General features: G+C 40.1%; 1 pseudogene; it reads right to left on the bottom strand.

The window, feature by feature from the left end:
• LOC128518715 (sialoadhesin-like) overlaps positions 1-27,672 on the bottom strand; it is a 197,834-nt pseudogene extending 170,162 nt beyond the window's left edge.
• Between the last annotated feature and the right edge of the window lie 263 nt (positions 27,673-27,935).

Below are 27,935 nucleotides of genomic sequence, written 5' to 3'. Positions count from 1 at the left end.
TGCTAAAGGCAGCATTTAGTGGGTCTATAATTGTGTTTTGTTGCATTTCTGGGAAATCAGTCATAATATACTCGGATCACAAAATTTGTAATTGCGGATTACAAATTAGCAAAGCTAATGCTAAGGCTAGCCCACCGGAGCACACCTTCTCTCCGCTTCACGTGTCCTACAGGTTTTCTGTTCTCAGTGATGCACCCGCTGAGAAACCTGAAAGAACTCTGGTTATAGGAGACTCTATACTGAGTCATGTGAAATAAGCCAGGCCTTTAGGGGTGCCAGCGGCAGTGGTTAGATGTATCCTGGGAGCCAGAGCACCGGACATACAGTAGCAGGTAATCTTAGGGTTCTAGGACAGCATTGGTTCTCTAAGATAGTGGTACATGCTGGAGCTAATGATATACGCCTTTGTCAGTCAGACGTTATCAAGGGTAATTTTGCAGAGGTGTTTAAATTAGTGAAGGCAATGTCCCATGGAGTAATATGCTCTGGTCCCATCCAAATGCGACGCGGCGACATAGCTTACAGCAGGTTACAGTTGCTGAACCGCTGGATGTCCAGGTGGTGCTCCGAAAAATAATGTGGGCTTCATAGACAATTGGAAGACCTTTGAGGGCAAAGCTGGCCTGTTAGGGCGGGACAGTGTCCATCCCACTCGGGAAGGTGCTGCTATTATTTCTTGTAGTATAGCTCATAGTCTCAAAAGAGGCCTAGTTAATCGGTGACAATACAGAGCCCAGGCCAGGGAGCAGACAGACAGGCTAAACCAACCGTCTGCTAGCTGCACAGAGTTGTCACTCAGGGTTCAACATATCGAGGCTGTGTCTGTTCCCCGAGCCAAACAAAAATTTAGAAAGACTCAGAAAGTCTGTTTTAGTAATTTAATTAATATAGAGACCAAAAATTCAAAACACACTGAATACACAGCCAGCACCTCTGATCTGAAGCTAGGACTGTTAAATATTAGTTATTGTTAATGAAATTGTTAATTAATCACAGACCAGGAGTTTGATATCTCACTAATTATCATTTATAGACCTCCAGGGCCATACAATTAATTTCTCTCTGGCTAAAATGTATTTCGCCAGCAAAACATAAAATATTCTATATCTAATAAAACTGTATTGAAACAAAATTGTGTATTTTCTTCTTATTTAATATATAAACTATAAAGCTTCCGGAACATTGTTGTCCAAACGTTGTATGTATATGGCAAACAGTGAAACCCAGGGGCGGACTGGGACCAAAAAGTGGCCCTGGACTCCCTGGCCCACGGCGGCAGTATAAAAATATAATACAATACAGAAATCAATGTTATTTAAACATATTATTTAAAGTATCACTGAACATATATTGGCCCATATCAGTAAAACAAAAAACAAAGGAAAGAACATTAAGACAAACAACATATAAATCTATAAAGACAATATTTAATAAAGAATGGCAATAAAACTGAACAGGTAAGCTGAAATAAAATCAGTAGCAGCATTAGCTCATTCTGGTAAACTAGTTACTTATTTAAATTATTATGGTAGTCAATATTAATACGAAATAATGCTGAAAAACATTATTTTGAATTCATATTGACTACCATAATAATTACTAGCACGAGTTAATGCTGCTACTGATTTTATTCCAGCTTACATGTTCAGTTTGATTGCCATTCTTTTCACTTGGCCCTGGTAGATAAGGAGAGAGGTGTTGGTGATCATCAGCAGGCACTGGTTCATCATCACTGACCTGCTGCACTTACAGCTTACACTGATGAGTGGTATATCTTACACTGATTAGTGGTGTATCTTACACTGATGAGTGGTATATTTTACACTGATAAGTGGTATATCTTACACTGCATCATGATGATACCCCCTGCGAAATGTTCATGATATCTCACAAACAAAAAGGCAATTTTTTCTTTTCCTCATAAAGTGTTTTGAAAACACTCAAAGTGAAATTCCACCCATACAAGTGTAACAAATATGCAAAGAAAAAAATTAGAAAGGGGCAAATACTTGGCACTGCACATGTAATCAGATTGTGCCACTGGGATGAGACTGTGCCAGGTGGAATTTTTCAAAATCATACTAACTTTGCACTGATTTGAATAACTTTGAATGATGAATGCTTTTAATGCTCTTATAACTTATGATAAGAGACAATGCACAGAATATTTTCTAACAGCCTGTAAATGATATATTTTAGGCAGTATTGTCTTGTATCTTTTGAAATAAATAAATAAATCACAGTACTGCCAAAATGTCTCATTTTGCTGTCAAACTGTTTATAAGCCTCCTGGGTCTGTGAGACTGGTGCTACTGGACACTGAAAATATTGTCTTTATAGGTAGTTTTATATGTTGTTTGTCTTATTGTTCTTAATTTCTTTGTTTTACAAATATGACCCAATATATAATTTTTGTTTTTTTTTACGTTTTTGTATTGTGTTATATAGTTACTAGTAAGTAGTTTTAAAAATTACTCTCCACTGGAATTTTTTCTTCACGCCGAAGGCATAACCTGTTCATTTAAAGCATTTCACAGCATTTACCTTTAAAGCTTTTTACTTTTTTGCGTAACTTTCAGCTTCACCTTTTCATTCATGGAAATTATTGTTAATTTGCTCAGAGAAATTCGCTGCATCGAGAAAGGATCAATATCTCTCTCCTTCCGTAAATTAAAAGTGAAGGGGTTTGTGGGTAATGCACAAACAGAAAGGACAAAAAAAGGTGTAGGTGCATGTTATTCACAAGTTCTGACGCGTGTCTTTAGTTACACAGTGTTACTGACGACATCAGACGTTTCCTTGATTTCTTTGTCTCTTGTTTATTTTCAACATCAAAAACAACGGTTGTTACAGTTTCTTACATAAATCCACTGTAGTCACGACAAGTCGCTTGCTGTGTTCTGTAGCTTCGATAGATTACAGTTACAACAACTTATTTTACTGTATTCCTTTTAGCTTACTGTCTCACGTTATCACGGTCAAAAGCTTGTGTGCTCCACACCTTTCTGTATCCTTCCGTGTCTTAACAACAACTACAACTAACGTGCGTGATAGACATGGAACTGCATAACTGTGGGATGATGTCACAGAACAACCCATGAAATGATGTCACAATACAAATTATATGTATGATACTTAATGCTTAATGCTTAACTAATAAACTGAAATAAGATAAACATAACAACAAATCACAAGAATGAAATATGGCCCTTACAAAAGGAATGTACGAAACATTAACACCTTTACAGTGTTCAAATAAATAAAGATTTACTGCATTATGTTTCAAAACTTAATTTACTTTTTTTTTTACTAATTATATTGTTAGGGGGTGCGGTGGAGATCATCACCAAGAGATGTTTTACTGATTATAATAGCCCTGACGCAGGGCTTTAGAGGGGGTCAGTGAAATAGGAGTTGTTGTGAGAGCTTATGACAGCGTGGGATTATTAATTAATTAATTAACTTAAAAGGAAACGAAGCCTGTGTGTGTGTTTGCCTGTGTCTTCTCTGTGTCTTTGTGCGACCAAATGATCACACGGAGTGTTTGGTATCACGACCCGGCCCGTTTTGAACAGTTTATGCGCGGCTCTGCCCCTCACGCGAGCCGCGTCGTTACATACATATCCATAAATACTTTAACAACATACACTTATCACGAATTGCATTTTATATGAATGTCACTTATGCGTGCACAAACGCATACTTATATAATATATTTACATACAAACACATACTGTATACACATAAAAAGATTTGTGAATTACACTCAAAGTAATTATGAAGTCTGATTTGATTGGTACCATTAAACATTTTATTTCTATTTATTCTATGTTTTGCTGGCGAAATACATTTAGGCAGACACGTCCGCCACGTCTTGTTAAATCGTTTTAAACGCCTCAATTCTGCCAATTCTCCCATCCGCGAAACCGGTTTGATAACTTCACACCTACATCAAAGGTGAGAAAAGGGATGACAGTAACTGAGCGCGCTGTCGCGTTGTATATACAGCACAACAGGCGTTTATTAGCCTTTTGATAAAAACGCTGCCTTTTGTAAAGTGAAAGTACGAGCCGGGGGTTTCCGCACAACGACGTCAGTCATAAATTTACATATGACTAAAGAATTTCAGATCTATTGTAAAACAAAAATAAATTCATGTTTGCTTCAGCATTGGAAACAATATTGTTTTAGGCTAACTAATTATACACAATTCTCCGTCGTACTTGGTCTGACTTTTAGATAGTCCATGCACCATCTGGCGGATATTCAATGAAGCACAACTCATTTATTTAAATTCACAATTGTTGCTTACGGCAAGTCGCGGCCATGCGCCACATTGCGGCATCTCGCGGGAAAACACGCGCAGTCTTAATGGCCACATCTGTTTAAGAAATATAATCACAATTTCACAGTCTGAAGCTATCTCAGATCCCTATTTTGTCTCAATTAAACTCTGTTTTAGTAATAATGTATGCACAGCACTGCGCTACCGCTTTAAACGTACATTCACATCAAATGTCACACAGAGCTTTATCAATAATCTCCCAGTTATCAACTTTGACTGGATCACCGTCTGACTCCACAGAACTCAGAACTCCACAGAACTCGATCAGGTGACTGAATTTTTAGAGTCAACTTTTCATTTTACCTTAGATAATGTAACTCCAGTTAAAAGGAAAATCATTAGAGATAAGAAACTCGCTGACCACACACGCACTTTAAAATAAACTGCTCTAAAAAAAATTTAAACACAAATGGTGTCAAACTAAATTGTTAGTATTTCAAATAGCATGGAAGAAAAGCATCCTGAACTATAAAAAAGATCTTATTGTAGCTAGATCTTGTATCTCTTTACTCTTATAGGAAACAACAAAAATAATCCGAGATTTAAATTCAATACTGTGGCCAAATTAACTAAAAACAAGACCACTTCAGAAATCTCCGCAACAACAACAGTAGTGAGGACTTTATGAACTTTTTCAAAAACAAAATCATAAATATTAGGCAAAAAAATCTGGCTTTGAAATCAGACAATTTAAGTAATACAGATGATAAACTAACCACATCACATCAGAACCTAGAATAGTTTACTCCCCTTGAAAAGAGTAAACTAATTTCACACATCTCTTCTTCAAAATTGTCAACCTGTGAATTAAATCCTAAACCGACACATTTTTTCAAGCAGATAGTGCCAGAACTAACAGAACCCTTGATAAAAATAATTAACTGTTCACTCAGCAGTGGGTATGTTCCCAAATACTTTAAATTAGCAGTTATTAAACCACTAATTAAGAAACCTGACCTTGACCCCTGTCAGCTGTCCAATTACAGGCCAATATCAAAGCTCCCCTTTATCTCTAAGATTCTGGAAAAGATAGTAGTGGAGCAGCTATGTTCATATCTACGTACATAGAAATGGCATAAATGAACTGTATCAGTCAGGATTTAGGCCTCATCACAGCACAGAGTAAACACACTTGGTAAAGTAGTAAATGACCTCCTATTGGCCTTTGGTCAGCGTTGAGTAACTATACTTGTGTTACTCAAACTCAGTGCAGCTTTTGACACTATTGATTATAGTATTCTCCTTCACAGATTAGAAAATGTAGTAGGAATTAAGGGAACGACCCTCTTGTGGCTCAGACCTATTTGACTAATTGTTATCAGATTGTAGATTTAAATGGTGACCATTCTGCATGTTCTCAAGTGGAATTTGGTGTTCCACAGGGTTTAGTTTTAGACACACTGCTTTTTTCTCTTTACATGCTTCCTCTGGGCAAAATAATTAATAAGCATGGTATAAGTTTTTATTGTTATACTGATGACACACAGTTAAACGTCTCAGCACAACCAGATGACAAAAAACAGCTTACTAAACTTGAGCAATGTGTGCAAGACATAAGAGATTAAATGTTAATTAACCTTCCTTTAGCTTAATCCTGATAAGACAGAAGTTCTAGTCATAGGACGACAATCAGCTAGAAGTAAGCTTTCTGATCACACTGTAACTTAAAATGGCCTTTCTGTTCCATCAAGTGCAACAGTGAAAGACCTCGGTGTGATCATAGATTCCAGCCTTTCATTTGAAGCACATGTACTGTAGATAATATCACCAGGATAGCATTCTTTCACCTCAGAAATATTGCCAAGATAAAACATTTATTGTCACTAAACGATGCAGATAAACTAGTTAATGCTTTTATCACCTCAAGGTTGGACTATTATAACGCCTTAAACAAGATTCAATTAGTCCAGAATGCAGCTGCGAGAGTCCTCACTATAGCCAAAAAATACGAGCATATCACCCCTATTTTATCCACACTGCATTGGCTTCCTGTAAAATTTTGCATCGATTTTAAAATACTACTATTGACGTAAAGAGCCTTAAATGGTCTTGTGCTGCAGTATCTGAGTGAACTGCTAGTGTCTTACGATCCGCCATGCATACTTCGATCAAAGGATGCAGGCTGCTTGTCAGTACCACGTATTATAAAAACTGGAGCAGGGGACAGAACTTTTTCTTACAAAGCCCCAAAGTTATGGAATAGTCTTCCAATTAATGTTTAAGACTCAGACACAGTCTCAATCTTTAAGTCTAGGCTAAAAACCTATTTATTTAGCCAAGCCTTTTTGTAAGTACATTTGCCTTAGGTAAAGGAGCAGATCTGGGGGACTCATGAATGTGGAGTATTACAGTGTGGTGAACTGATATGTTTAAATGATGTCTTCTCCACTCTCATTGATCACGTCAGGTTGACGGTGAAGTGCTTGGTCGCCTTACATCTCAGGAAGCCCTCATGTTTGTGTTTCCTTCTGGCTCTCCCTTTTAGTTATGCTGTTATATTTAGTCCTTCCAGAGTGCCTGCTTGCACTCTGCACTAAATATACATTCATATTATTCACTTCCACTTCTCCATGAAGATCGTCCTGTCCTCGGCTGATGCAGACAGCTGTTCTCTGAGGACTTGTGATGCTCGATAGTTCAGGACGAGTTTCCAACAGTCTACCTGAGCCTCCAATAATGAACTGGATTCCATTTTAACGTAAACACATCTGCTGATATACTGGACCGCCAGTCTCACACAGTATGATGCAGATCAATCTCTGCTATCCGTTCACCCAAATGAGGATGGCTTCCCTGTTGAGTCTGGTTCCTCTCAAGGTTTCTTCCTATTACCATCTCAGGGAGTTTTTCCGGCTTGCTCATCAGGGACAGTCTTATCATTTTGATTCATACGAATTCACATTTCATACATTCTTTTAATTGTCCAATGCTGCTTTGCAACAATGTCAATTATTAAAAGCACTATACAAATAAATTTGAATTGAATTGAATTAGTACATTAATTTTATCAGCTGACTTCATTTTATTTCTACATAATCTTGTTAGGGTCAAATTAAAACCCTTCGGGTCGACAGTACCATGGGTAGGACAATTTGCATTTTTTTCTGGTAATCATAAAAAGAACTTAAAATGCTCTATAATTTTTCATCATACAGGACACTATTTAAATCTGTAAAAGGTCTACTTATATTTATGTAAACTCAAAATATTAACAAAACATTGTAATTTTGTGATTTTTGTGAACAGGGTGCGCTTTTGGCTGTCTCAATCTCCGTGAATATCTTTCTGAAACGTGTTCCTAAAATAAACTGAAACTCAGCGAATACTGCACAAAACCAACATCATAAATATACAGTACCTACAGAAAGCTTAAAGTGTCCATATTTAAATGAAGCGAGTTGTTTTATTTTTTTCCTCGTTTTGACTAGCTTTTACTAGCTTATGTGAAACATCTTCTGTCAATGTCACTTAAATAGTTTAGGTTGGTATGTAGATAACACTGCTTATCATGCTAACATGGTGCCTTATGTAGCTTAGCACAAACATGTTAGCTTACGGTGGCTAAGCTAATGTCTTATGTAGCTTACAGATGAATTTCGTGAACATCAGCTGTGATGTAAATGTTTTAATTTATTTCACCCAATATACTGTATATTTGGCTCAGTTGTTCAGATGTAAATGTAAATCGTAATTCAAAAGATATAAGTTGTTGTATGACATTACAAAGGCTGGTGTTAAAATAGTTTATTTTACTGTGTTATTAGCATACCATTTCTTTTTTTTGTGAAACGTTTTGACAGTAAAAGTGATTAGCCACCTGTTTGTATCTTGCCTGTTTGTTTGCATTGCTATTAAACTGCCCACTATGTCATGAAAGACACAGACTCTGATCTGTTATCTCTATCTGTCTGTTGTATCCTCCATTTTGCTTATACAGGGCACACTTAGCAAGGTAGGATGAAATCACAAAGTACACCAGAACAAAGACTTTCCATGTCCTGCACCTGTAACTGCGTACAACCAGCACATGGACCGACTTCACATGCCAGGAATGTTGCTACTGTTGGTCGCAGGGTCTGTGTGCATTGCAAAGCAGTGTATGGTAAGCAGATCAAAACATCATGAAAATTTTCAATTTTAGTCTTAGTCCTGGGATAAATGTCCCTGATAGTTCTTATCATATTTAGTCAATTTCATCCTCTTTTTAGTCTAGTTTTAGTCAGAGAACCCCCTTAAGTGGTTTTAGTTTTAGTCAATGAAATTGTAACATTTTAGCAATAAGATTATTATTAATTAAACCTACAGTAAATCATGTCTAGCCAAAACCATTTTTAAAGGTTTTCACAAAATAATCTTCTTAACATTTTAAAATCTATATTTTCTTCTGATGATTTCAGCTAATTGTCATTAATATTTATTTTTAACAATCACAACCACTGCTACATGTCCATAGTTATTTAATTACAAAACAATAGAAGCGTTATGGACAGTGTTTTTGTTTTGAAACTCGATTTATTTATTTATTGTTTATGAATTCACACTCTTGGACTGTTGTAGCTCCTATAGGTCACAAACATAATTGTTATGTGGTAACATACAGTAATTACTACAAAGAGGCTGTTAAACTGGGTGATTATTAAGGTAAACCTTGATGCATTTCTTCAGGTTTGTGGTATTTTTCCCAGTAATTGTGTGCCCACACCGTTTCCTCTCCGATATTACTAGACATTGAGTTTTTTTATCCAGTTCAAAATGAAGGAAATATATGAGCACAGTATACGACTTAAATCAAACTTCACTCATGCACACACATATGAAACACTGGAATACACATATTGTATATGTTTGACCATGGCACAAACAGGCAGAATCCATATTACAATAACAAAAACCGCAGCTGTTTCACTTGTACAATATTGTTTGATTTAGATGTAGTGCTATATAATCTGATTTTAGTAACACCAAACATATTTGTTACATGTTGGGGTGATGTAGATGTATATTATGACAAACTGGGAGGAAAAACGGCTCTGGCATTTGTATCATATCCACATGCTAACGATGTGATGCTTTAGCCCAATGTATATATTTACTGTTTACCACCTGGACTTTTTTAGCTATCAAAAACTTTAAAAACTAACTATACCAGATAGCTTATCCTTTTTTTTAACACATAAAAAAAAATTTGATACTGCTGAGATATTTATTATTTTTTCATTTGTTATATTTGTTGTTGTCTAAACTTATCTATATGTGCATTTGTCATTAAATAAATATTTGGCATTCATAATTCTTGATTGTCATTTACATTTTATGGTTAGAAACAAAAAAGACTCAAAATACTATATTTTCAAATATAACATTTGTATAATATTTATCTAAACCATGGGATTCACAGGATCTGTCAGACTCGTGGCGCGGAGTATCACAGCCGGATCTGAGGGACTCAGTGTGTTCATGAGTCCAAGGATTCGGTGGATACTAGGGATTCAGTGAGCGCCCTCTAGTGGAGGGACCATAGGAAAATGCAGACAGAATCCCTAGTGACTCAAGTGACTCAAAGGACTCAAGAGACCCGAATCCGTTTAATGAGTGATTTAGAGGGAGTTGAATCCGTTAAAGGATCAGAGTTTCTTATCTCTAATGTGAATGAGTAGGTTATGCAAAGGGTGTAAGAGGGAGCTTTTTTATCTGTTTTTTTTTTTTTTTTAACTAAAATCAGTTAACTAAATAAGCAACTAAATAAACTGCAAACAAAAAAATATATTTCTTTTGTCCTCAAATGCTCTTGGAACACTTCTCTCTCTGTAACATAACTGACCGAAAGGCTCATTATGCAGCTCATTATGCGGGTCTTTGTCTTCTCTGGTGTGAATTACAGCATTATTCGTCATCATTCATGCCTCCTCGTATACGGCCTTTCTAAACAAAAAGTCTTCAAAAATTTAAACAAATACACTGTTTTCTGTTAGTGAGTGAGCAGGATGATTGTCACATCATTCTGAAGCAAAAACTCTGATTATAAGATCCAGTTCACAAAAGTCTTGTACATAAATGTTATGAATGTAGATTGTGGCCTTATTTCAAAGACTTAATTTTTTTCAATAAACACAGCGTAACTGTTATTTTCTCATACTAATACATTTACATTTAGGCATTTGGCAGACGCTCTTATCCAGAGCGACTTACATTTTTATCTGATTACACATCTGAGCAGTTGAGGGTTAAGGGCCTTGCTCAAGGGCCCAACAGTGGCAACTTGGTGGTTGTGGGGTTTGAACCTGGGATCTTCCGAACTGTAGTCCAATACCTTAACCACTGAGCTACCCCTGGCCTACCCCTAATACAAACTTGTACATTCATTCTGGCTACATATTTTTGTAGCCCCGTTTGTGTTGAATACAGTGTAATCAGCGATTTACAAGTTTATAAGTAACTAAAAAATCCACAAACTCAGAACGTCAGAACATATTTCAGCCCCAGAGTGGCCACACACACGTAGTCTGTATCTTGTGAGTTTTGGTCACTTTGTATGTGTGAAAATGCTTTTACTTTTACTATTGAGGCAGCATCCCCTTCTGCAGGTGTGTGAAGGGGCAGGGTTGCCCGATTCAGCATGATTGGTGACAAATTGAATAAATGAACAAATCTCGCATTCCTGACACATTATAAAAGCAGCATGGGAGCTTAGGTTGGGGTCCAAAGTAACAATGGCGCAAGTTTAAGACTTAGAGCCTTATGTTGAGTGGCCAACACTAAAGGCAAGACATGGAGTAGTGCCATGCGCTCCAGAGACTTTAAAGGCGCAGCAGTGCCATGCAATCTAGAAACTTTAACGGCAGTGCTTCTTTTAACTCGCCTTTGATCACTGCATGAGAGAGATCCTGAACCACATTCCTTTCATAGAGTTGATAGATCATCACTGTCCTTCCATGTTTTAATAATGTGTTGGAGGGTTCTTAACCCAATTGCAGTAACTTTAAATCCCATTAGTTGTTTTCTCTGTTTGGCCAATAATGTAGGCCAATAATTCGACTCTTCTGAAATGTCAACTTTTTCCAGAATGCACTATATCAGTATTTTGAGATACCACCCCTGATAACCTCAAAATGATGACAGCCTCCAGACTCCCCAGCATGTTGCTCAGCAGATAAACAGTGACATTTTCCTGAGCTCTTCTCTGCATCCACATTACTGCTCCGCAGCCTGAACACTCTCATTTGACCTAAGCCTCACAGTTCATTCTAGAGTTGTTCTTTTTATGCAAGATATCATATTTGTTTCTAACAACCTTTTTTTTTTTGGCCATGTCAGGTACAAGAAAAGTTATCCTTAACCTTACAAAAGGTAAGTTTTACCACAACCAGAATATGAGAATAATGTTTCAAAATTGTCTCTTGATTTGCAAATTATTATTTGGTCATGGAAACAACCAAAAAACAACAATAAACAATATTTCTTAGTCTATGACCCATTTTTTTTTTTTTTTTTTGCTCAGTCATGTTTTGGGAGTTGGCTAAAATGCATTAAAATGATGTTAATCATATTGAATATTTTGTGCAGATATGTCACTTTATACTGCACAAGCATGCGCCATATGTGTGTTTATTAAAAAACAGCTAAATAAATAATGGCTAAAATATATTAGTATTGTGAAATTAATTTGTTTACGAACATTTCCACAAATTTTGTTTCAGGACTGACATGGCTTTTATTACATAAACGTCGACCAATTTTGGTTTAAAAACATTTATACATGAATTAATAATGTAGTTGTATAATTAATACAATTATACAGCTACATAAAAGTGTTACACTGCACTTACATAACACATCCAGGAGTGTTGGTGTGGAGTTGTGCTGTCCCAGCTGGTTGTGAGCAGTGCAGTAGTACAGTCCACTGTGCTGGGAGTTGATGTCGCTGATGCTGTAATTCTGGCCTGTTGTCAGCAGTGTGTTTGCAGCTGCTCTCTTCTTAAACCAGGTGTAGGTAAGAACAGGAGGGTTTGCATCACTGCTACAGCTCAGAGTCACTGAATCCCCCTCCACTGTGTCTCCAGAGGAAAGAACCACTGCTCTGGTGTTTTTAGGGGAATCTGATTAGAAATAAAACACCTGAATCAGTTGGTGTGTGTTCAGGATTAGCATTTCAAATTCAAAATTAAAATTTTATTCGTCACATACACAGTCATACACAGTATAAGATCAGATCGTATAAGATCATATTGGCAAGATAATGTGCAAGATTGCAGTTCAAAATGTGCAAATGTGCAATGCTCCATTTGTGACCGTATGTGTTTGTCCTAGTAAAAAGTTAGGTTTCAGTCCAGAGGTGTGCAATATGTGCAAGTGTGTGAGTGTTAGTGTTATATGCATATATCAAATATCTCATTTGATATATAAGATATTTGATATATGCATACAGTACTGTGCATATATCAAGGCACCATTATTAATTGTGGTACAAACTGTATATATACAGTACAGTAGATAGATAGAGTGTCACTGTGTGCCCCTGTGATGGGCGTGCTCCCAAATCTAATATTGCTCCTCGCTCACTAGCTAGGCGGCATCTCCTTCTGCTGGTGTGCTGGTGAGCTATTTCCGTTAATGATCTTGGGCTTCTCCCTGCGCTATAAAGTAAAGTGGGGAGTGTAGCTCGGGGTCTGTTGGGATACTGGACTGAAAGTGCTATGCACGCGGTAAAACGCGGAAAAACGGCATGCACACAGGGCAATGAAACAAGCTCCAGGGACATCAAAGAGGCGAGTGAAAATGCGCCTCTGATCTCCGCTACAAGGACAGCCACGAGCTCACTGCCGGAACTCCTGGGACTCTTTAGCTCTCAATGGAGCCGGATATTGTGACCCTGGAGGGAAAGGCCGAAAGGAAGTACACATCACTGCCCACCAGACCTGCACTTGCACAACACTCCTTCCCTTTCTTTCCATCCTCCCATCTTTAACCCTTTTCTTCCCCATTTTCCTTAATAAATTAGCCTTTTCCCGTAAGACCTCGCCTCGTGTCCATGCTTTATGGTGCTGCCCGTGCAACAAAGGGTCGAACCTGTTAGAATATATATATTCATCATGTACAATTTCCAATAACTATTTCCAAACATAGCTCAGCTCAACAATTAATAAAAAAAAATCTAATTTGTGACGGCGGGCTTACTGCTAGAGCTCACATATTAGAAAAACCTTCTCACTTGGTATGTTACATCCACAACACAATGCAGGTGCTCACTCTACAGTCCCTGTGTGTGTGAAAAGGAATGGGTCTCACTGATTCACCTGGGCTGGAGCGCAATTCTCATTTAACATTCTCTGGTCACCCGAGCCTATACATTTGTTTACACTATTGGCCACTGCACAACTACACTTCGTGGTCATCAAATTAAATCAAATCACATCAAATCACTTCAGCACAAATCACTTTTTAAGCATATTTGAACTGCACAAGTCACTTTTAATATGTGGATTGCACAACCATGGACATAACCATTTTTTTATTACCATTTATTCGGCTGCTCTTATTGTTTTACATTTTTTCATATATTTTCTATATATTTTCTATATTGTGTATTTTGTGTACAGATATTTTATTTTTTAACTTTTATTTGTATATTTTTCATTTTTATTTTATTCTTCTCTAGTTAAACTTACCCTTTATTTTAATTTTCATATTTATTTCCTATTCATATTCTTAGGTCACGAGCAGTTGTCTAAGCATTTCACTGCATATCGTACTGTGTATGACTGTGTGACGAATAAAATTTGAATTTGAAAGGGTTTGCTGGGGAGTAGATTTTTTTCCAAACATAAGTTCATACACATTTTCTATGCTTTTAGACGCTGTGAACTCTGGCTAGAAGGAAGCTGCCTGTTACATGCACTCTTGCACAACCCGCCAGCTCTGCCTTTTCCTGTGGACCTGCATCAACCTCTTGAGCTTCTTTGAACTTGATCACAGTACAGAGTTCATCAGCTGTTTTTTAAACACCTGTTAATAAAAACTGTTCGTGTTTGGTGGAACTTTATTATTTTTCAAACCTGTTACACTGGTGGAGAATGCTGGCAAGCCACATTAGAATTCCACAAGTGGACGTAATATCCACACACTGATGTTAGATCTCTGGCTAGGGTTTTAGCTCAGTTGGACGTTGGACCGACTGAGTCAAATTGCAATCAGGTGGCTCCAGCACCAACGCACTGAGTAAAAACAAAGTAAACAGAGCTCCATTCCACACGCTGTTAGACACAGGCCATCACACTAGCCTACCCCTCAGTGGATCCGCCCAGTGCTCCGCCATGCGATCCAATGTGAGACACCTGCATGCATGAGGTGAGGTTCAGGGGTCTGCTAGATGTGGCAAAAAAAAGCCTGAGAGGAACAACGTTCACCTTTCCAGTCAGTGGTCGAGTAAGTAAAAGAGTTATAAACTAACATCCACAAAGTTCTCCCTATTGTTCAACACAGTGCATACTTTAAAGGCTGTTTTATGAACACCTGGTAATAAAGAACTTTCTTTGTCTTTAAAGAAGAATATTTGCATGTCTGTAAAGAAAGCGTCTCGGGTTACTTTGCTGTAACCCTGTTCCCTGAAAAGGCGGGAACGAGATGCTGCGTGAAAACGCTATGGGAACATCTTGTCATGTTGCCGGTTGTGAAGCATGTGTGTACCAAACACGCCAAATTTTTGGCTTTTATAACCTCGGTCAGGTGACGTCATCTGATAGGACGCACCTGCAGGTTATAAATAGGAGTGAACCGGAAACATTCCTCAGATTGATTTGTCTGAACGGACGTCCGGTCACATAGGCAGTGCGGCATTGGGACGCAGCATCTCGTTCCCGCCTTTTCAGGGAACAGGGTTACAGCAAAGTAACCCGAGATGTTCCCTTTCAAAGGCTACACTCGATGCTGCGTGAAAACGCTATGGGAACGAGAGTGCCAACGCCGCCGCACTGCGAGTGTCTGGACTCCAAGGTTGTGTAGCGTGTGCGCACAAGGCCGAGAAGGTCTCAGAACTATGTCTGGGTAGCTGACTCGAGGACCCGTGAGCCCGGAGTAGCATGAACATCCAAACTATAAATGTAATTAATGTGTGCGGAGAGGACAACCCTCCGTGTCACACACTTGCTGCAGGGGAATACCTCTTGCTAGTGCAATAGATGAGGTGATCCCCCTGGTTGAATGAGCCCTGATTCCCAGAGGCGAAGTGAGCCCACGCGCCTCATAGGAGAGGGCAATAAGCCCAGTGTAGTGGGGGCCACCCCCCGTTGCGGCCCCAGACCATGTAAAAGCTGCTTTGACTTACGCCACTAGCTGATGCGGTGGACGTAAATCTAAAGAGCACGTACTGGACAAAGTAAGTGAAGTCTTGCTGCAAGGGAATACCTCTTGCTAGTGCAATTGATAAGGCGATTACCCTGGTTGAATGAACCCTGATTCCTAGAGGCAAAGTGAGCCCACGCGCCTCATAGGAGAGGGCAATAGCATCTCTCACGCCGCTTGCGGCTTCAAAACATGTAAAAGCTGCTCTGACTTACGCCACTGGCTAATGCGGTGGACATAAATCTGAAGAGCACGTACTGGGCACAGTAAGTGAAGTCTCTCCTGCTCCGAAGCTGTAAAGGCGGAGGACAGAAGGCTTCAAAACAATAGGATGCATATTGGCAAATGTGTGCGGAGAGGACCAACTCTCCACATTACAGACTTGCTGCAAAGGAATACCTCTTGCTAGTGCAATTAATGAGGCGATTCCCCTGGTTGAATGAACCCTGATTCCTAGAGGCGAAGTGAACCCACGCACCTCATAGGAGAGGGCAATAGCATCTCTCACGTAGCTTGCGGCTTCAAAACATGTAAAAACTGCTCTGACTTACGCCACTGGCTAATGCGGTGGACGTAAATCTGAAGAGCACGTACTGGACACAGTAAGTGAAGTCTCTCCTGCTCCGAAGCTGTAAAGGCGGAGGACAGAAGGCTTCAAAACAATAAGATGCATATTGGCAAATGTGTGCGGAGAGGACCAACTCTCCGCATCACAGACTTGCTGCAAAGAAATACCTCTTGCTAGTGCAATTGATGAGGCGATTCCCGTGGTTGAATGAACCCTGATTCCTAGAGGCGAAGTGAACCCACGCGCCTCATAGGAGAGGGCAATAGCATCTCTCACGCAGCTTGCGGCTTCAAACATGTAAAAGCTGCTCTGACTTACGCCACTGGCTAATGCGGTGGATGTAAATCTGAAGAGCACGTACTGGACACAGTAAGTGATGTCTCTCCTGCTCCGAAGCTGTAAAGGCGGAGGACAGAAGGCTTAAAAACAATAGGATGCATGTTGGCTAATGTGTGTGGAGAGGACCAACCCTCCGTGTCACATACTTGCTGCAAGGGAATACCTCTTGCTAATGCAATTGATGAGGCGATTCCCCTGGTTGAATGAGCCCTGATTCCTAGAGGCGAAGTGAGCCCACGCGCCTCATAGGAGAGGGCAATAGTTGTCCGATCCTCTTAGAGAGGTAACACCACTTAGAATAGTCTTAATTACGCTGGCTGGAGGACCAGCTTGACTTAGAGTCAGAGAGTAGTAAAGGGGACATTTGCTGATCTTGCGAGGCAAAGAGGTCCACCTACGCTACATGAAATTTTCCAAGAATGTAACTCGCCCTGAGGGACAGGAATCTGGTGCGCTAGCTATTTAGCGGCGCGAGCACAGTCCGCCCTGGCGATTAATATACGAGACTGCCATAGTGTTGTCCACCCGCACTAGGACATGGTAGTCTCAACTGCTGGAGGAAGTGCTTTAGGGCCTGAAATAGTGCCATGATTTTGAGGCAATTGAGTGCCGCGCAAAAAGATGGCCTCTCCAGCTCCCTTGGGCTGGACGGTCATTTAAGACCGCACCCCAGCCCATGAGGGAAGCGTCTGTCGTTAGCATCTGCGACGACAAGACGAACTTAGAGTGGGACCCAGAGTCAGAAACCGGGGTCTGAACCACATAGGAAGGGTACGAAGCACCTGGCGCGTAGCCCTTATTGGGGATTGGCCCTAGAGTAAATCCCCTGGTTCTTAGCCACAACTGAAATGCTCTCATGTGCAGAAGGTCCAAAGGTGTCACCGTGGATACAGCTGCCATGAGAGCTAAGATCTCTGAAAGTGATGGTCACTTTCTGGTCTAGCTTGATTTCCTTGAAGGTGTTGAAAATGGATTCGACACGAGCGGGAGACAGCTGTGCCCGCTTACGCTCAAATTCCATGTGACACCCAAAAATGTTGTCCTCTAAACAGGAAAGAGCATGCTTTCATGGCATTGGATCTCAATCCTAGGAAACAAAGATTAGCTAGAACGACATGCTGATGTCGAAGCGCTAGCTACTGAGACTGGGCCGGCCAGTCATGTAATTCAATACGGATGCTCTGGAGTCGTAAGAGCCAGAAATACATCCATGTATTTTGTGTATGTGCGGGTGAAAAAGCTAGACCAAATGAAAGGACCCGATACTGGTAAGCTTCCCCCCCGAAAGCGAACCTCAGGAACCTCCTGTGTTGTGGCAATATTTCCATTAATTTATTTTTAGATAGCGGTAAAGCCCGCAAAATCTAAAAAAAATTGGACGCAGCCCCCCCGTTCCTCTTGCACTTTCCGGTTTCATGGAAGTGGAGACCACGCCATTGAAACACGGAGGGTGATGTGAGAACTGAATCCTGTAGTTTCTCTGTACAGTGCTTAGTGCCCAAGGAGATATACTTGGCAGTAGCTTCCACGCTGCCAGTTTCTCAGAAAGGGGCAAAGCTCAGCGGCTTGGTTAAACGGGGGGGGGGGGGAATGTTAGATGTTCGGCATCCTGAAACACGGCAGGAAAAACCCGAAGAACTAACATTTTATTGGAGACTGGAGTTGCCCGAAACACCAGTGGTGGCGGAGCAAGAACACCAACCTCCTGGGGGTGCCAGGGAGAACACTTTATTCTTTAAAAGGAATTCTGCGTGCCTCTCCCCATTGGGGGGCCACCCCCCACGGTCCTGGGGACATGAACCTCAGGGCTTCTTTGTGAAGACAATATAGTCTGACCTCTTTTGAGGCGGATTGCGTGACGCACCCCAATCTTGCGACGGGGTGCCCAGCTCAAAAACACTCTCCTTGTGTGTTTCATGCCTCGCAACAGTCAGACCCAGTCGAGACTGGGTGGCCGACAGTCCCGACTCTTGAGCAAGGCGGGGAAGGAATTTCCCGAAGGCTTGTTATACAAACTTCGCCTCATGAACCTAGTGGCGACCGAGTTAACGACATCGCCAAGTAGGCCGGGAGGCGAGATGGGGCATCGAGGAGGAATACACGATCCTTCTCCTTATGGCCCCTGAGATTCAACCACAAGTGCCTCTCCGCGGAGACCATAGCAGCCATAAAACGGCCGATAGCACGAGCCGTCTGCTTTGTTGCACGAAGAGACAAGTCTGTGGCCCGGCGTAAATCCAATACGCCTTACCTTGCAGAGCCCCGCCAGTACTCAAGTCTCTCAGCAGGTCAGCCTGGTAGGCGTGCAAAACCGCCATGGTGTGCAATGCGCCAACCTGACCTGCTGCCTGAAAAGCTTTTCCCTCCAGGGAAGATAAAAAGTCTACACAACTTGAAAGGAAATAATAGCTTTTCAGGAAGGATGATGTCCCAGAAGAGAGATAGCCTGGAAGCGTCTCTTCTATCTGGGTGTCATCATATAACTCCGCGTTTCTACCTCAATTATATTTAAATAAATAAATAAGTTGATGGCAGGAAAACACGGGATGAATACAGCTTACTCCATGAAAGGGTTAACTTATATGGAGATTGCTAAGAAAAGGGGAGAGAGCGTCGTTGAGGCTCCGCCCCCGGCCACCCGACAGAACCTGCCGTCTATGTTTTTTTTTTTTTTTTTAATTATTATTTTTAAGTGCTTAGAGCCTATTACCATCTCCGCGGAAGCAAGAGAGGATGTTTATCCTTGCCCATTCACAAGAAGCGCAGCGCGCGCTTGCGAGCGGACAGAGGGATTTCCCGATCCGATGAGAACGCGAAAGAAAGGAGTTTTAAATCCGTCTCTCACTGCTCTGCCGGATGCACGAGTTTAAGCCCCAGGAATGCACGGCGGCTCGAAGATTCTCAAGGAATGCGAGGCGCGCGCGTAGCACTTAATCGAAGCAGTAAAGTGTAGAGATCGCCCTCCGATATGGATTATACACACGGAGGGACATCTCGTTTAAACTCTGCCATTATCGGTGAGTTAAACACTTATTTTTGTTGGTTAGACACAACACGCTCACAACTAGACAAGGTGAAGACAAGAATCTAAAGAATGTTTCCGGTTCACTCCTATTTATAACCTGCAGGTGCGTCCTATCAGATGACGTCACCTGACCGAGGTTATAAAAGCCAAAAATTTGGCGTGTTTGGTACACACATGCTTCACAACCGGCAACATGACAAGATGTTCCCATAGCGTTTTCACGCAGCATCGAGTGTAGCCTTTGAAAGGGAACAACATATGTAACAGACCAGATTTCAGGTGGAACAAAACAAAATAGAAACTAATGTACTGTACGGTTCTGGGTTTTGCATAAGAACAGAAAGGAGAAAGTGTGACCAGAAGAACTCATTCTCCAGTACGATCAGTAAAATCAAACAGCTGTTTTACTTACAGTACTGTGCAAATATGTTTGGGCAAATACAAAAAATGCAATAAGAAAACATACTTTTGAAACATTTCTACAAAGTAAATTTCACTAAAGAGTAATAAAATAAACACTGTCCGTATTTGGCGTGGAAACACTCTACTGGAAAAAAATCATTAGTGTTAGATTCAGATTTGTGCAGTTTTAGGGTGGTTAGTGTTTTGCCCCTCCCTTGTTTTAAAGCACTTTAGAACAACACACACCAACACTACATTAGAGCGGGAGGAGCGAAGCGGGGGTCTTCCTTTTTTCCACACCCCCGTTCTCTATCCGCGGTCCAGGGCCGGGGGCTGAGAGGAGGAGCTGGCCGTTCGGTCGGGGTCTGGGCTGGTGGTCCTTTCCGCTGCTGCGGGGACCAGGGGGGGTCTTTCTGTCTACATGTGTGAGTGTGTGAATATTTGTTTGTGTGTATGAGGGTGGGAATGTATGTTTGTGTATGTGTGTGCCTGGCTGTCTACGTTTAGGTGTCAGGTCAGGTCCTAGACTCCACCTCTCTCAACATCCCAGGCCCCCCCTGCTTTGCCACCACACACAGCTGTGGGGTGCTCCCAGCCGCTGGTGGGTTGTTGGTTTCTGGCTCCGGGGCGGGGCGCTCGGGTGAGCGCTGGCTCACTCGCGGCGGTCGCTGGGCGGAATCTGGCGCTCCTGGCTTGGCTGGGCACCGGCTGGTGGATGGGGGGGGCCCTGGGATCTCTGGACCCAGGGACCGGACTGCCTCGGAGTGGACGACCACCGGCGGAGCCTGCGGTCCTGTCACCACGGCCCCCTGGGGCGTCTACACTGGGGCTGCTAGATGACCCCCCTCTGGGCTCTCCGCTGCCCCTTTCGGGGTGGGGGGGCTGTCCCTGCGGTGGTTCTCCTGAGACTCCTGTGCTCTGGGGGGCCTCTGGATGTCTGGGACCCGTGTCTCCGCTGTATCTGCTCCATGCCTCGCGAGACGGGACTGTGGTCCCCCACACACACTATTAAACATTTACATGGAGGAGCCCTATGAACACAAGCGCGCTCACACACACAGGTGTGCACACAAACGTTCACACTGGTGTACAAACAGGTGCTCACACACACACTGTCTTTGCTGTTGCTTCAAAACAAAATGTTTATTTCAAAATATTTTATTAATCAACAGGTTTTGGGATTTGTGGTTTGCCGCGAGTCGTGCAGGTGTTGGTTGTGGCTGCGGTTTCTCTGCTGTTGTGTCTTCTGTTGTTTTTTTTCTCTTTTTCTTCGGCAGGTGCGGAAGCAAATTTTGATTGTATTCTCTCCCCCCTCCCACCCCCCCTCCCTTTTTTTTTTTCTTCTCTTTTCCCTTTTTTTTTTTTTTTTTTCCCCTCAATTGTTTGTTTGTTTATTTATTTTTATTCCCTTTTTTTTTTTTTCTTTTTACTCTCTTCTCTTTTTTTGGTCCCCCGGTCTTGTCTATTATAATATGGGAAACAAACAAAAAAAACAAACAAAAAAAAAAAATGGCTGTGAATGATGATAGAACAGCTACACATACACTCTATGTGTTATCTGTGATACTGACAGGCCGGGAAAAAAAAAAAAAAAAAAAAAAAGATTTGTGCAGTTTTATAAGAAAAGCAGTTGGAGTTTTTAGTGAGTGTGCTGAAGAATATGCCAGAGTTCTACTGGTAGATTCTTTGTTTTCTTTCAGGCATGCAAATATTTTTTGTAATGTTATTTATTTATAAATTTTTATGGCATGTTTGAAAATAGTGAATGCTTATGTACATAATAATGCAGGCATAATAAACATTCATTCAACTTCTAAATCGCTTATACTGCACACACAGGGTTGCTGGGGCCTGAAGCCTATCCCAGGGTATGAGGCAGGGTACACCCTGGACAGGGCGCTTGTCCATTGCAAGACACACACACACACACACACACACGCACACACACACACACACACTTTTTTGGCCAATTTTTACAGGAAATTTGGGAACACCAGTCATCCTAGTCTGTATGTCTTTGCTCTGTGGGAGGAAACTGGAGTACCCAGAAGAAACCCACCAAGCATGGGAAGAACACGCAAACTCCATGCACACAGACCCGAGGAAGGAATCGAACGCTGGACCCTAGAGGTGCGAGTGCTAACCACTATGCCTTTGTGACGCCTCATGATAAACATGTATAACAACATTTGTACTCAACAGAAACTGATATTTATGATTTACGCATATTTCCTCCCACCTTTCAAACTCAATTTCCCATATTTATTTTGCCACAAAGCCCTAAAAAAAAACAACTGAATTTCATTTAATTGTACTACAGTTAATGGTGCCTCAGACACTGATATATATATATATATATATATATATATATATATATATATATATATATATATATATATATATATATATATAGATAGATATATAGATAGATAGATAGATAGATAGATAGACTTTATTGATCATTTTTTAAATTGTGTATGATACTTATAGATTGAGAAGAGGAAAATCCACACTCACACACTGGAGGAGAGAGGAGACTGTCATGGCCTTCAACAGCACAGCTGTAACTGACCGCACCACTGACTGCAGCTACAGAGCAGGAGGCAGATTTACAGTCAGACACACGCTGTCCGTTCTTGTACCAGATGTAAGTGGGGTTGTTAGACAGAGTGCAGGTGGTGATACAGCTCAGTGTCATGTACTGGTCTCTCCAGTCTGATACTGTAACCTTCAGATCTGTAAAATATAATAAATTAGTTTAATAATTACTTCAGTTTATCTTATCTCTATATTTGTATGACTTTACCTGTAACAGACAGAGAGACTCCAGGTTCTCCAGTGTATTTAGGATCTTTAGGATCATTAGTGTAGAATCTGAATCTGTATGTTTGAGCGTCTCTCTTTGTCAGGTTAGTGATTCTCAGACTACAGTTATTCTGGGAGCTCTGTGTGTACTGCACTCGGCTCTGATACTCCTCATCCTCTCTCACATCCACAGGCTCAACACCAGTCTCCTCTTTAATGAACCACACCACTTTTGTGACTTTTAAACGATCAGGGAAGGTGTAATAACTGTGTACGTCTACTGATGAGCCAATCAGAGAGCAGATAGTCTGGGTGGAGTAAGTCACACTCCAGCAGCTCTTCTCATCAGGAACACCTGACAAACAAAATGAGAACAGAAGTGTAAATCCAATCATGAATCACTGCATGTGAGTTTATCTAACTGGTGCCACATGTGAAATGTTGTGAAAATAATTTATTATCTCTTGTTTTTCTGAGATTACAAGAACAGAGTGAAAATTGTCCTGTAGATTATAGAAAAATCCTGTCTGATTAAAAAATTTTCCCTTTCCTTTAGAATACAGGATGGTACTAAAAATAATTATAAAATGATCTTGGTGACTGAAGCTTGCTTATAAATCACCCCCCGTCTGCTTCACCACTTCACTCCAGATCCAAAATCATGCTCCCGGATTATTACCAACACTTCCAGTGAGGCTGATCCAGCTCTCCCACCTCACACTCCACACCCCTTATAAATAATCCGGATTTTGGACAATAATTTCACTCACTTACACATCATCTGGTTTTATACATTTTGTACATATTATTATTAGTAGTAGTCTTTTTTGTTGGTTTTGCACCTCTTTTGTTTAGTTATTGTTTACTTTGGGTTGTTGTTTATGTTGGTTGTGTGTCTTTTCTTGTTCTGAGCGGCTCGCGCTTCACCAGAGTCTAGATTAAAGATCCTGTTTAGTGTAACCAGGTTATTGAATTATCCACCCGTTACAATATAAACAAAAAATCATTCTAAAAAGTTCTAAAATTCATGATTTGGGATTAGATTTAATACTTACATTTATATTTTATGTTTATTTACTTGTGTAATTTATATTTAATATTTATATGTAACATTTAAGTTCAATATTTACATTTAAGGTTTTTTTCAGGTAAAATTTGTACTAAAACATAAAACAAATATTCAGGAAAATAAATAAATATCTAACGGTAATGCAATAGTTTCAATTGGTAACAAAAAGAAATAAAAGAGAAAAGAGTATTAAACATTCGTTGCCCTATAAACATAAACCTGCAGTGAGATGATGACAGAGTGAGTGAAGTGTAAAGTGAGTTCTTACAGACAGCAGGAGAGCGAAGATCCTCATGTCCTCTTACAGCACAGGAGTAGCTGCCTGCGTCCCCACTACTGATATACAGATCATTTCTGTTGTGATTAGTAACACGCTGTCCGTTCTTGTACCAGATGTAAGTGGGGTTGTTAGACAGAGTGCAGGTGGTTTTACAGGTCAGTTTCTTATACCCATTACTGCTGTCTGATACTGTAACCTTCAGATCTGCAAATAATAAACATGTGTTGAGATTGTTTTCAAATATGGAATTTTATATGACTAAACTTATTGTTTTCCTATTATCCTTACCTGTAACAGTCAGAGAGACTCCAGGTTTTCCACTGTATTTGCCTTTAGGATCATCAGTGTAGAATCTGAATCTGTATGTTTGAGCGTCTCTCTCTGTCAGGTTAGTGATTCTCAGACTACAGTTATTCTGGGAGCTCTGTGTGTACTGCACTCGGCCCTGATACTCCTCATCCTCTCTCACATCCACAGGCTCAACACCATCAGCCTGCACTTTAATGAACCACACCACTTTTGTGACTTTTAAACGATTAGGGAAGGTGTAATAACTGTGTATGTCCACTGATGAGTCAATCAGAGAGCAGATAGTCTGTGTGGAGTAAGTCACACTCCAGCAGCTCTTCTCATCATAAACACCTGAAACACAAAATGAGAACAGCAATCTTAATCTACTCATGAATCTTGTGAGTTTATTGCAGTCTAACAGATAGCAGGTAAAATGTAAAATGTTGTAAAAACAACAAATGTTTCTGTACATTGTAGATAGATTTAATCCTTTGACTTGGCATACAGGATGTTTGTAGAAACTGTTTAGATTTTTTTGTGATTCCTTGAGAATTATTTCTTTGTGAATATTATTAAAAGTGATTTAAAAAAAAGCCTCAGACCTAAGATCGTGTTTCAAAAAGTCAGGCGTCACTGTTTTAAATCAGTTTAAAATGCCATGAGTAGATGTGTTTTCACATCTTTAACACTGTTCTAAAAATAACTGAGTATTGTATGAACCTGGCAACCCTTCACCCTTGTGTTTCTCCATTTACGGCAAACTACTGTATCTAACTGTATCCCAGTATTATACAGTAGCCTCTACTACTAAAAAAGAAATGAGAGAAAAGAGTATTACACTTTTTTACAATTGTTGCCCTATAAACATAAATCTGCAGTAAGATGATGACAGAGTGAGTGAAGTGTAAAGTGAGTTCTTACAGACAGCAGGAGAGCGAAGATCCTCATGTCCTCCTACAGCACAGGAGTAGCTGCCTGCATCCCCACTACTGATATACAGATAGTCATAATTTCTGTTCTGATCAGTAATACGCTTTCCGTTCTTGTACCAGATGTAAGTGGGGTTATTAGACAGAGTGCAGGTGGTGATACAGCTCAGCCATTTATACCAATTACTGCTGTATGTAACCTTCAGATCTGCAAACAATCAAGAGTTTGGTGTTATATTAAGAGTTAAACATGTTATTGTTATTGTTGTTGTGGTGTTTATTAGTGCTGTCAAATTTTGTATCTATTGATTTACTCGAGTTTCGACTCATTAACCCATAGTTTGTGATTAATCACAATTAATAAAAACATTTAAATGCTCAGATTTACTTGTATTATAAAAATGCAATGTTGGAATAGAAGTGAAGAACAAACTGGTTAGAGGAAACATTATGCAGTTTTTAATCTCAAATATTAATATTTAACCAATGTTAGAATTAAAATCTCTCGAATGGGACCTGCATGCAGTCTTTCGGTAGTATGGGGTGTGGCAACCCACTAATGATGGGGCTCAAAAAGCCGATCCAGCTCTCCCACCTCACACTCCACCCTTCATAAATAATCCGAACAATAATTCCACTCACTTACACAATATCTGGTTTTATATATTTTGTAAATATTATTATTATTATTATTATTACTTTGTATGTTGGTTGTGTGTCTTTTATTGTTCTGAGCGGCTCGCGCTTTACCAGAGTCTAGATTAAAGATCCTGTTTAGTGTAACCAGGTTATTGAATTATCCACCCGTTACAATATAAACAAAAAATCATTCAAGTTCTAAAATTCATGATTTGGGATTATATTTAATACTTATATTTATATTTTATGTTTATTTACTTGTAACATTTATATTTAATATTTAGATATAATATTTAAGTTCAATATGTACATTTATGATGGGGCTCAAAATTCAACTACTTAGAGCCTCTTGAGCCACCTCTATCACATCTTACATTTTATGTTCTCTTGTAACAATAGTTCCCTTGAAGGTAGCTCGAGCACATAACTTTGGTTTTATCCAAACTTCCATCTACTGTAGAAGCTTTTTATAATAAAAATACTGCAGACATGGTGATGTTTCCTCAGTCATCTTATTATTTACATTAAATGTGTCGTTATCATACAGAGCCGGGTAAAAAAAAATAATAATAATAACGCGTTAAAATGTGTAAATTAATCAAGCGTGTTAATGCGTTAATCTTGACACCTCAGGGTGTGTGTGTGTGTGTGTGTGTGTGTGTTACCTGTAACAGTCAGATGAACTCCAGATGAGGCTGATATCCAGTCACTTCTCTGTGTTTTAAATCTAAAGTTATAAACTCCAGAGTCACTCACTCTCACATTCCTCACTGTCAGCTCACAGTCAGACGTCACTGTGCTTACAGACACTCGTCCTGAGTATTGTGGATCTGTGTTTAGGTCTTGTGGTTCTCCTTCAGAGCTCTGGACTCGATACCACTCTCTCTGTGTGACACTCGAGTGATCAGGTGTTGTAAATGTACAGGGGATTTTTACTGTAGATCCAGTAACAGCACAGAGACTCTGAGAGGAGAGAGTTACATTGTGCTGAGCCTGAACTCCTGGAACACACACACACACACACACACACGCGCGTGCGCGCGCACACACACACACACACACACACACACACACACACACAGCACAAATCAATATTAAACACATAAAGCAATGACTCATGCACACACATGTTCTCAGTCACACACAGCACGAGAGCCAAGAACGTGTGAAAACGTTAAAAATAGAACTTAGTTTGAAACAGTTCATAAACTTCATCCGGGTTTATAAAACAGTACCAATAAACTCAATAAATAAAAGTTGAGGACATTAATTGATTATTTTCTACATTTATAATAAAATATAATATTTTGATTTATGTACGTTTTTGGAGAATTCACATTTTTAATTTTATCTGCTCAAACACTTCCAAACACACAGACATGTTGAGAGCTTTCCTGAACTGTTACAGTAGTGACACAACAGCACATAAAAACAGTAGAAAGAGCTGAAATATGTGAAAAGTTTACCTGTCAGTAACATGAGGATTGCTGCTACTGTAATATTTCTCCACATTCTGTAAAACACGGTGACATCAGCCTTCAGACAGCTGACACTTGAAAATCCACCAGGTGTAGAGTTTAGACCAAAAATATCCTCATAAATACAAAACAAATCGATCTTACACTTCTAATGAACTTAAAAATTAACTGCATTAATCAGCCTGTTCCTCCTTCACTCGTACTGCACTTGTAAGCAGTTATGAGCTTCTACACGACACTAGCAGTAGATACAGAAGTAAAGTAGTGCACTTAGCACTGTGTTATCACACCTCTGTATTTCAGCTTGGTCCCCTCCTTTTCTTTACATTAGAACAGACATACAGACGTGTGATTGACGCCTCTTTCTTACTCCGTCCTCATCTCTATAGGCGTCTCAAAAGAGCTCTTGCAGTCACGTGATTCAGAAT

This window comes from Clarias gariepinus, chromosome 3, assembly GCF_024256425.1.
Source record: "Clarias gariepinus isolate MV-2021 ecotype Netherlands chromosome 3, CGAR_prim_01v2, whole genome shotgun sequence".
NCBI classification, from domain to species: Eukaryota; Metazoa; Chordata; class Actinopteri; order Siluriformes; family Clariidae; genus Clarias; species Clarias gariepinus.
Note: the sequence above shows the minus strand (reverse complement) of the source record. Positions and strands in the feature narration are given on the sequence as shown.